The sequence below is a fragment of the Mandrillus leucophaeus genome, unplaced genomic scaffold (assembly GCF_000951045.1).
Source record: "Mandrillus leucophaeus isolate KB7577 unplaced genomic scaffold, Mleu.le_1.0 Scaffold130, whole genome shotgun sequence".
Lineage (NCBI taxonomy): Eukaryota > Metazoa > Chordata > Mammalia > Primates > Cercopithecidae > Mandrillus > Mandrillus leucophaeus.
Window position 1 is genome coordinate 3,710,407 of NW_012101255.1, and position 12,202 is coordinate 3,722,608.

The following is a 12,202-nucleotide window of genomic DNA, read 5'->3' on the forward strand; positions in this document are numbered from 1 at the left end:
CATACTAGGTAACATATTCTCAGATTCCAAGTATTACGATATGGACATATTTGGGCAGTCATTATTCTGCCTACCATGGTAATTATCACATTTCTTGGCAAAATTTTAATTTATTCATTTATTTATTTATATCACTATGGAATCACATATTACTGTTTTATTCAATGGGTTGTAATCTGTTATTGTATTATTAGTTTGATGTCCAATTGTTTGGCCAGTGCAGGCTTATTCAAGCTAGCTTCTGTGTCTTTTTAATACGTTCCCAACACTCTTGAGCACCTCCTTGTTTTCTGGCACAAGATTTTCCAGTCCTATCTTGTACTTTTCCTGCCCCAGCCCTGAAATCAGCCATTTCTTTAAAAAGAATATTGTTGTTTACAGGAAAATACAGCATCAGAGAAACAACTTTCTCTCTAATAACAAAATACATAAAGGTCTTTGTACTGTTTTTACAACTTTAACTCTGTAGTTACTTCAAAACTTTAACATGTTATTTTATTTTAATAATACAATGTCTTCCAAAGTTCAAAGTAATCACTTGTATCATATTGTATTATGATTTGTATGCTTTTTTTACTTGAAATTACAGTTGTTCAAACTCTTTATAACCACTACTTTGTACTGCTTTATATGGCTGACACATAACTTTGTCTATTTTCTTGCCGTACAATATTGAATTGAATTCAACTCAGGCTATTACAAATAATTTTCCAGTGAATATAAATCTTTCCATACTTCTGATTATCTTCTTGGGATAGATTCCCTGACATGGAATCGCTACACCAAAGAAACATTTTAAGACTTCATACATATTGCCAAATTGCTTTCCAGAAAAGAACATTCCTATTAATATTTCCAAATAAATATGCCTTTCATTGCATCGATTCTCCTTTTTTGGTCTTTTGTTGGTGTTAGGTGAAATTATAAATGACAAAAATAGCTAATATTTATCAAATGCTTACTATATATCTGGCTAAGTACTTAATATACATTATTTCTTTTAATCCTCACAACTCTATAGTAGGTTCCACTGTCTCTCCATAAATATAGGAATAAAGACTTGGATCAACAGCATAAAGTGCTTAAAACAGCGCCTAACACACAGCAAGCACTTTATAAATATTTCCTCCTATTTTTAAGTGTTTTAAGTGTTCAGTTGCTTGCCCAGTAACACTTACCTCTTAAATAGTGAAGTTAGGATTCAATTAAAAGTCTGTGTCATGAAATACTGCCCTTCCCATATCATCCAAGTATTGCATAAATTTGCATTTCTTTAATTACTTACGAGGTTGAAATTGTTCACATTTCTATTCATAATGAAATGTTAAGGCTATTTGAAAACTTCAAGAAAAACATAAAAACTAACATATATTAATGATAATTTATATATTTAAATTAGCTTCTGTTCTAATTTTATCTTTATTATTCATGGATCTCTGTACCAGACTGTGATAAATATGGTTTATCCCTGAGGCTTTCTCTGTAACATCAAAATTAAGTTGCAAAATAATTATAACTTTGAAAATGAATTACATATTGACACTTCTCTCCAAACCTAAAGAAAATGAAATGATCTACCTTCTTTAATAATGACCAAATATATGTAACATGATACCAGAAATGGAATAGCCCAATTATAGTAAGATAGTCATTCAACACTATGCTAAAAACATCCTTCATAGTTTCCACATTCAGGGAAATCAGACATCTTACAGATCAAGTTCTTTAGTGTTCCACTTTCCACTTTTTTATTTACTCACGTGATTCAGCTTGCATATGGAAAAAAGACAGTAAATGACTGTTAAAGGCAATAAATGTTACACACAAAATCTGTTGTGTTTCTACACCCCAGCAATGAATTATCCAAAAATTAAATTAAGAAAAACTTCCATTTATAATAGTATCCAAAAGAATACAATACCCAGGAATAAATATAACAAAAGAGGTGAGAGATTTGTACACTGAAAACCATAAAACACAAAAACACTGCTGAAAGATATCAAACACACATCCAGGCACTGACAGACTTAATATTGTTAAGATGGCAATACTACCCAAAGCAATCTACAGATTCAATATGTTACTTATCAAAATTTTGATGGCCTTTTATGCAGAAATGGAAAAGCTGATTCTCAAATTCATATGGAATTGCAAGGGGCCAAAACAGGTCAAACAATTTTTAAAAAGAAGAACAAAGCTGGAGAACTCACATTTCCCAAATTCAAAACCTTACCACAAAGCTACAGTAATCAAAACAACATAGCACTGGCATAACGATAGATATATAGACCAAAGGAGTAGAATTGAGCATCCAAAAATAAACTCATACATCTATAGCCAAGTGATTTTAAAGATGCCGAAGACCATTCAATGACAAAAGAACAGTGTCTTCAACAAGTGGTGCTGGAACAACTATTCACATCCAAGACAATGAAGTTGGAATTTACACCCTATACAACAATTAACACAAAACGAATCAGTGAGCTAAATATAAGAACTAAAATTATAAAACTCTTGGAAGAAAACATAGGACAAATCTTCATGGCCTGGGATTTGGAAATGGATTCTTAGATATGATACCAAAAACGAGTCAAATAAATAAAATGGACTTCATCAAAATTCAAAACATTTATCGATCAAAGGACATTATCAAAAAATTGAAAAAAAAATCCACAGAATGGAAGAAAACATGTGCACATTATATATTTGATAATGAACAGTCTAGTATCTGGAGTATATAAAAACACAACCCAATACAAAAACACGAACAACGTATTTTTTTAAAAGGGCAAATAACTTGAATCGACATTTCTCTAAAGTAGATATACATATGGCCAACAAGCACATGAAAAGATGCTTAAAATCATTAGTTATCAGGGAAATGCAAATCAAAACCACAGTGAGATACCACTTTACACCCATAAGGATGGCAATTATCATTTCTTAAAAACAGAAAATAAGCGTAGGCAAGGATGTAGGGAAATTGGAACCCTCACACATTCAGTGGGAATGTAAAATGGTTTAGTTACTGTGGAAAGCAGTTTGGCAGGTCCTCAAAAAGCTAAACAGGATTACCATAAGACCCAGCATTCCATTCTTGGTATATACCCGAAGAAGTGAAAACAGGTACTCAAATAAATCCTTGGGCACAAATATTCACAGCAACATATTCATAATAACTAAAAGGTGGACACAACCCAAATATCCATCGATGGATAAATAGATAAACAAACTGATATATATACATGCAAAGGAATATTCTTCTGCTATAAAAAGGAAAGAAGTACCAATACAAGCTACATGTGAGTAAACCTTGAAAACGTTTTGCTAAATGAAAGAAGCCAGGGATAAAAACTCAAATATCGAATAATTCAATTTATATAAAATATCCAGAATAAGTAAATCCATAAAAACAGAAAACAGATTTGGTTGCCATGAGCTAGGGGCCTCAGGGAATGAGGAGTAACTGCTTGATAGGTATGAGATTTTACTTTAAAGTGATAAAAATGTTTTGAAACTCGACAGAAGTGATGGTTGCACAACACTGCAAATATACTAAATGCCACTGAACTGTTGCTTCAAAATGGTTAATTACGTCAATTTTTACCTCAATTTTTTTTCCAAAAAAAGCAATTAACATTTATAATACGTGTTGGATAAATGTGGAAATTATAAGCAGTTCTTCCTCTTTGAAGGTCAAATGTGCAAATGACAAGCATAGTAATTATGCAAATAAAGTATTCTTCAACATTTAATGAGGTGTTTTATGTCTAAATAAAGTCGATGTTTCTCCCTCATGACTTCATTCAGAAATATTGATTTATCACCAGCTCCTTACTAGGATTATTTCCCAGTGGAAATTCATTCCCTCTATAAAGTTTTTCTGGATATTTCTATCATTAGAAACGAAGCCTGGGCAGGGAGTGGTGACTCATGCCAGTAATCCCAGCACTTTGGGAAGCTGAGGAGGGAGGATTGCTTGGGGCCAGGAGTTTGAGACCAACCAAGGCAACAGAAAAAGCAAGAAAGCAGGAAAGAAAGGAAAGAAAGAAAGGAAAGAAAGGAAAGAAAGGGAAGGAAGGAAGGAAGAGGGGAGAGAGAGAGAGAGAGACAGAAAGAAAGAAAGAAAAGAAAGAAAGAAAGAAAAAGAAAGAAAGAAAGAAAGAGATCGAGCGAAAGAGCAAGCCTGAACTACATTCACATTCAATCAATTCAAGGTCAACATATTTCTAACTCCTTAAAAATGATTCTAAGCCAAATTCTTGTAGGTGACCAGGAGCTCTCTCATATCAAAGCGCAAAACATCCCAAAATTTCAGTTTTCTTTTCAGTTCACATTAATGTCGCAATAAACATTTAAATGTTTTAATGTCTGAATATTTCATGATCATTAATATTTAATTATTAACTCCATAACCACAAAATTGACAATGTTCCTCAGACTTTATTTCAAAGTTAAAAACACCGATTTCCTCAGGAAGATCTACATCATTGAAACAACTAGAAATAACAAATATCTTCCTCAGGGATTACCTTCTCTTAAGAGGAATATAAAGGTAGATATAAAAATGCCTGATTATGTTACTGCCTGCAAAAATTCCTTAACAGAGTAAGCAGTTTTCAGAATAAAGTTCAGAACTAAATTGTGGTTTAGCAAAGAAGTTCTTCATAAACTGGCTCCTCTCTGTATATTTAGCTTAGTTCCTTGCCATTCCTCCAGTCTTTTTTCTTTCTAACCATGTACATTTTCTCATGCTTATTCAATGGAAGCTCATGCTTGGTTCTATATTATCTACATTAGTGAAGTGAAACATTAGTGCAAGAGATATTTTACAAGAAGTGGTAAAAGCAGATTTTTAACTGGACAATCCCAACTACTTCATTTACAGACGAGGAAATGAACTGACAGGTTAAGATACCTATGCAAAGTCACCCAGCTAATAAGTGGGATTGTTGCGTGACACCCAGACTCCCATAATGCTGATGCTTTCAGCTACAATATAACTTTATTTCTATTCCAACCTCATAGATAAGCCAGGGGATTCTCTTTTTATTTTTCTATTTTATTTGATTTGATTTCATTTTATTTTATTTTATTTTTTGAGACAGAGTCGTGCTCTGCCACTCAGGCTAGAGAACAGTGGCACAATCTCGGCTCACTGCAACCTCCGCCTCCCAGGTTCAAGCGATTCTCCTGCCTCAGCCTCTCAAGTAACTGTGATTATGTAAGCGAGCCACCAAGCCTGCCTAATTTTCATATTTTAGTACAGATGGGGTTTTACCATGTTGCCCAGGCTGGTCTCAAACTCTGGCCTCAAGTGATCTGCCCACCTCGGCCTCCCAAAGTGCTAGGATTACAGACGTGAGCCACCATACCCGGCCAGATTCTCTTCTTCTCACCTTCAATCTAGGGGGTACATGGGTCCTTAATACCTGCCACATTTAACTGACTCCTTTAATCTTTAAGATCTATCTAGCCTCTCCCTTAACACCTTCTCCCTGTAATAAACATATGATGAGTATCTACATTTGTTGAGCATTAAATCCATCTAAGCCATTCCACTGGGAGAAAGGGGAAAAGGGAGAGACAAACGTGAATAAGAAAGACATGGTCCCTTCTTTCAAATGCTCTGCAAAATTAGTTACAATCTGGTATAGTATTCATTATTACCATCTGCTTAAACAGGTACAAATACATGGTACGAGAAAAATCTAATTACCGTCTATTATGAAAATGCACCTTATTTCTCCCATTAGCAGATAAGCTCCATGAGGGCAAGGATTTTTCTCTTTAGAACAGTGTCTGACATAGAAGGTACTCAACAAATGTTTGAGTGAATAAATGTTACAGAAAAACCCCTAAGTAGTAGGATCCAAGTAATGTTTCCAAAAATGGTATGACAAGATATGTAAACCTTCTTATCATGCTCAACAACATTTTTCTGTTGGTTTGTTTCATTGGCCAGTTACTGAGAACTTGACAGGAAACTGAAAATAGTTGAGATGGACATATTTTACTACTTAATTCAACATCATGCTCTACCCAATTGTACCAAACCCTAGAAAATCTTCCAAGAAAGGAAACCTACAGTCCTTCTATGACTTAGTCCTGTGCCCTTTTTCAAGTACAAAGGGCCTCCAGTTGTTTTAATTTTTTTCTTATAATAGGTTCTGGGATCTCTGTGTTCGCCCCCACTTATGAAGATAATAATACTGATAACAAAAACATCTCAATTACTATCTGTCATGTACCAGACACTTTTCATATATTAACTCAGTATTTCAAAACAACTATCAGAATTGGTATTGTCATCAACATCGTTTTACAGAATGGAAAAAATGGTAAGCCTCTTATCCTTTGAGTCTCTTTTTCCACAATCCTGGCTATAAGTAAAATACAATCTCATCAGTTGCACCCTGACTTTCATTGTCCCCCATAACAAGCACACAGGCTCTCTGATTCTAAAGGTTTTGCTATTAACCAATTCAAGGTAACAAAGAAGTGATAATAAAAATAACAAATCTGGGCCTGGCACGGTGGCTCACGCCTATAATCCCAGCACTTTTGGAGGCCGAGACGGGTGGATCACGAGGTCAGGAGATTGAGACCATCCTGGCTAACACGGTGAAACTCTGTCTCTACTAAAAATACAAAAAATTAGCCAGGCATGGTGGCGGGCGCCTGTAGTCCCAGCTACTCGGGAGGCTGAGGCAGGAGAATGACATGAACCCGGGAGGTGGAGCTTGCAGTGAGCCCAGATTACACCACTGCACTCCAGCCTGGGCGACAGAGCGAGACTCTCTCTCAAAAAATAAAAAAATAAAAAAATAAAAATCTGGAGATGTTCAAATGTTCAACAATTCAACATTCAACATATGTTTATAAATGCCTGGCACCACACAAAAATCAGACTCTCAAAATTCTTAGTGTGAGAATCCCTAGTCTCCAGTTTACTAGCTATTTTTTTAATAAACGGGAGCCTTGCTAGGTCTAAAAATTTTTCCTCCCCACTGACTTACCTCCTGATCTCCCAGGACACAAATCAAAATACACTAAAGGGAAAAATAATGGGTGCATCTTCATTGAGAAATCTGTACTTGTGAGGAATTTAAGGAGTCACATTACTCTTGTGAAACTCTGACCCACAGAGGAGTGGTTACTTTTAGGTCATTTCCTTACAATGTAAGTATTTGGTCTCTTCCCTTTTCATAGAATACACAGAGCTTCCAGTTTTCATTCTATATTTCCAAATATCTGAACAACTCCTCAGCTCCAAAAGTAAACTCCCTATCATCCTCTCTCCTCCTAAATCTCCTTCCACCAAAACCTGTTCTTCATGATAATATCCTTATTTCTGCTAATAACATCACTATCCTCCCAAAAATTTGTCCTGGGCCTATACTCTGGTCAGTTCCCAGTGTCAATGTCATTATAATGTCAACATCTTTCAAATTTGTACCTTCACTACAATCATCACTTTTTGCCTCAACTACTATAGTTAAACTCCATGGTATTCCTACTTCTAGGCTTCCACTCTTCCATTGGACCTGTTCACAAATTATTATCCATAAAGAGAGTTTCTTCTTAACTAAAAATCATACACAAAATCTTTAGTCTGACATTTAAGAGTCTCCATAATCTGTATCCATCTATCTTTACCAGTCTGGTCCTTAAACATACCCTTACCAAATATACTCTGCTTTTCCTATCTCTATACCTTTGCTTGGGCAGTGTCCTTATGTGGAAGTTTTTTTTTTCCCACCCTCCTTCAACTGCTAACAATCTTTCAAATGACGTTATCGTCAATGGAAAAAAAAAAAAAAAGCTAAGGCATATAATTTACTAAACATATACTCCATCTGATGCTTCACAAATTATCTGAATCTCCACAAAAACAAATAAGGAAGCAGTTAAGGAAACTGAGGAGGAGCTCACCGAAACTCACCAGCAAGTAAGAATCCACAATAGCCCCATGGCATTCCACATTTTTAATGAAATAAGACATAAAAGAGACAGACGTTCCGTAGTCAGAATACCTGTGTTCAAATTCCAGCTACTCCACTACTCCACCAGCTACTTGTGTGAACTCACAAGTTATGTATCTGTGATGCCTTAATTCCCCCACTTCCCACTTATAAAATGGGGATAAGACAGGCATGATGTATCACACCTGTAATCCCAGCACTTTGGAAGGCTGAAGCAGGTGGATCACTTGAACCCTGGAGTTTCAGACCAGACTGAGCAACATAACAAGACCTTGTCTCTACAAAAAAACAATTTTTTTTTAACTAGCCAGGCATGGCAGTATATGACTGTAGTCCCAGCTATTTGTTGGGCTAAGATAGGAGGATCCCTTGAGCACACAAAGTCAAGCGTGCAGTGAGCCATAATCGCTCCAGCCTGGGCAACAGAGCAAGACCCTGTCCCCCAAAAATAAAAATAAAAAGGAAACAATTTACCATCTACTACATCAATGACTGTAAGAACCACCTGAGATATTACAAAGGGCTTAGAATTATATTTGGCTCATAGTAACCAATCAATATTAGCGACATTACTGTTTTGTTGTTATTGATATACTACGTTATATAAACTTTGACAACACCAATCATATGCTGTGTTGTCCCCAAATCAACTTTTGTGTAATGTAAAAGATTCATAAAAGTTTAATATTTTACTTTTATATATGCTCAATAAATATCTATAGAATACATACATTTTTGAACAATGACTCACCAGTATGCTTTATTAAAAGGAATTTGCTTGTAATTTTGTTTCCTCTTTTGGGAAAAGTAACAATGCTTACCAACTTTCTTCCCCTTTTTATGTCATGTGAAACTATCATACGCAATGCCATATGGTAAACATGACAAACAGTGCAAAACACTATTTTGACTGAAACTCATTTGCCTTCTGCTAAACATCATTAATTCCCAGATTTAAAAATATTGTTATTTAAATGCCAACCATTTTTAGGTCACATCTACACGAAGTAAGCAAAACATACCATGATAGTTGACCAAACTATTTCATTTCATACATCTCCTATGGGAAGAACTATAAGGCATAAAATGCCTTTCTCCAACTTAACTCAAAGACATAAATCTATCCCTTTAGTCATACCCTCAGTCCTACCCTCACTTAGCTAAAGTTAGTGCCTGTAAAAGTTCTGAATAATCTACGATATTCTGGAATGCAGAAAAATATCAAGGGAAGAAAGCTGAATGCTAACAACAATTTATGCTCCTCCAAAATTATTGAGAAAATTAGCTTTATACAAGGAGAGATGAGAACTTATCCCAAACCCTTCAGTATTATAACTCTCAAACCAAGATTTTGTCTAAGATTTGCATTACACATAGAGACAAGATGACAAGCTGCCTAGCTTCAAACAAAGGCAGAGGTTTAAAAAAAAAACCTAATAAAACAGTTCTCATTCCCTACATAGAGAAAAATAACCGTCCTTCTCTTCAATAGTTTCCAACAAAACAACAAAAAAACTTACGTAATAGACAAATTTTGTTTCATTTAATCCTCATAACTCATTTGTTATTTACGGAAAATGTCACAGAATTAGTAAGTGGCAGAACTGAACCCAGCTTGACTCTCAAATTTGGAATCCAGTATTTTTGAAACATTTGTTTTTGCAATAATCCATAATACACTCTACATTTCCAACTTCCTCTTGACACATGCATATTGTTAAAAACTGAAACAAAAGCTACTTGCCATAATATTTACTTTTATTCCATACAATGTCCTCTGGTATTTTTTTCTTTCTTTTTAATGCTTATGTCAATGTACTAAATTGATTCTAAAACCTATTAATGAATCCTTATGGGCCCTGCACTACACTTCTTACCTCCTGTTTAAAGTTCTTTTTCATTGCTACCACTGTCCAGTTTTGTTACTTCGATATGGAGCTAATCTCCACCCATTTAAAAAATTGTCCTTAAATAGAATAAACTCTTGAAAGTCCTACCTTAAATCTTGAATTGATTTGTTTCTCCACAAGAACTCTTTGGAGGCACAGCTACCTTACTTATTTATATTGTAACAAAAACTGCAGATGTTCTCCTTGGAGAACAACACATCATTGTTGAAAGGAATGCATCAGTTTTCACTGTTCCTGCTGCATCACTGACTAACAGTAATAGCCGGGCAGGTTTGGGGCAACAAGAGAGGACCCGAGCAGCTGCCCACGGTGCTGAAACTGATGATGAAACGACAGTTTTGGAAATTTACTATTTACTATTGTCAGATTAGGACAAAATAGAGGAATTTACCAGACACCGGCAGAGAAAACTGAGTGGCTGCCACCAAAGTTGCATGAGTGCTTCCGGGATACTACTGTTTGGCTTCTATGTCTGCCCACTCTCTCTTTCTCTCTGGGACAAAGTTCTTTAATAAGTGCAAGTCAAGTCAAGCGTACAGGCACAGCTGCTGACTGACCGTAGTATCTGGCCCTAGCAGGGGTCACGTCCCAAATCTGCAATCTGAGCTTCCAGGGAAAGAAAAAGGGGGTGGGGGTAAAAGAGAGGAAGTGATTGCCCTCCTTCTATTCGAAGACAAAACAGCCCCCTCAACTAAAGTCAAGCGATTTCCCCGAGGACGTTGCGGCAGGTGCTTGACCAAGAAAAGCCTTCCAAACATGTTTTCCAGGCAGACTCTTGCAGCCTCAAGAAGGGAATGAGAGAAGCAAAACCGGTAACTCAACTTTGGACACACACAAACTCGCAGAATCAGAGTGCAGAGGAGACTCGGTCCCCCGAGGGCAAGGCTATTTTATTCCTTTTGCAAAAAGCCTAATTTACTTCTCGCGCAGTTCTAGAGGAGCAGCAAAAGACCTCAGCAGCAGGGCCGACTCCGGGCTCGAGGGCCAACAAGCGGGGTATGTTCTCTGGGCCTCTCGATAACCCGCTGCCCGGCTGCCGCGAAGCCGGACAAGGTCTTACCTTGAAGTCCAGCCCCCGCAACACAAACAGTCTCGCCGGCCGGCCGCGTAGCTGCGGGAGAAGTCCCTACCCTGACTTCATGACTGAATATCCGCACCGACCCCCACAGCCCGGAGTAGGAGCAGGGACGACAACACCGAGGCGAAGCGGAAGTCCCGCCCCACATGCCTCATTGGTCCGCACCCAAAGGCACAGAAAACCCATTGGGCCACATGGTTGCCTGTTAAGGCTCCTTCCCACTCTCACAAGGAGTCTCGCTACTTGCTCCAGCCCGGCTCGAGAAATGCCCAGTTTGCGAGTCTCGTTCTTGGCCGCGTGATCCGTCTTCCCTGGAAGGGAAGGGCAGGGTGGGGCAGGCGTCTGCGGAACTGTAGCGCGGCTGAAGAAGCTGCTCTTGGCAGAGGAAGGGGCAGGCTGGCAGAGTGGATTGGCTGTGGGCGTCTGCCGCTAACCATGTGCCCCTAGAAACGGAGACCGTAGGGTCTGGACGGCGCGGGACCGAGCGGGCAGGGCCTGTCGGTCTGATCCGCTCCGGCTGTTGGGACACAGTAGCCCAAGATCCGGCTGCCCGGCTGCCCCCGGGCGGGCCTGGCCCTGGCGCTGACGCTGACACGTCTCTTCCCTGCACACTACACTCACCCGACCTACTAAAGAGGCGAGGGCGAGGCCTCATCCGCCCTCCTCCCGCACCGTGCCCAGTCTGAGATCAGGGTGGGTGGGACCGTGACCACACCTTAGTGTAGGGCTCAAATTGTTAGAGATGCGAGCGGCCCAAGGTCTGAACGCCAGTCCCCCGAGGCCTGGCTCGCATCCGCGCTGACATCAGCACTCTGGGCCTGACACGCGCCATCCCCGGGGCTTAGCAAAAGTCAAACCACGTGATTTTTAAAACCCTTGCCTCCTTTTGATGAACCAAAAATCTCGTCCCCTGCCGCCCTTCTGATAAACCTTTTCTGGTTGTCCCAATCTTAAACCAGTCGAAAATTACCGGATTGTACTATCCACACTGATTAATCATTGCCAACTCGCCACCTTACAAAAGCAGTGTGACTTAGTGCAAAGATTACCAAGTCCTGAACTAAAATGTCAGGAGACATAGAATCAGCCACTACTTCTGCTTCAAATAATAAGGCACCTTTAATAAGGCCTTTACAGGCTTCAACTCCTTCAACATCATGTTTTAAAAATGGTGGCGAGGAGGCTGTCACACAGAATATTAGTAGAATACCATTGGATGTAACTTGTAA

At 38.3% G+C, this 12,202-nt stretch overlaps 1 protein-coding gene across 2 annotated transcripts in view; it reads right to left on the reverse strand.

The window, feature by feature from the left end:
• RNF13 (ring finger protein 13) overlaps positions 1 to 11,630 on the reverse strand; it is a 162,036-nt gene extending 150,406 nt beyond the window's left edge. The window contains exons 1-2 of one of the 2 annotated variants that reach the window (XM_011972771.1): positions 10,956 to 11,630; positions 10,287 to 10,388 (exon numbers count right to left, since the gene is read on the reverse strand). The gene's annotated coding sequence lies outside the window, so the exon portion shown is untranslated. The remainder of the gene's footprint in view (positions 1 to 10,286; positions 10,389 to 10,955) is intronic. The other variant, XM_011972770.1, reaches the window with a different exon arrangement.
• Positions 11,631 to 12,202: the final 572 nt, after the last annotated feature.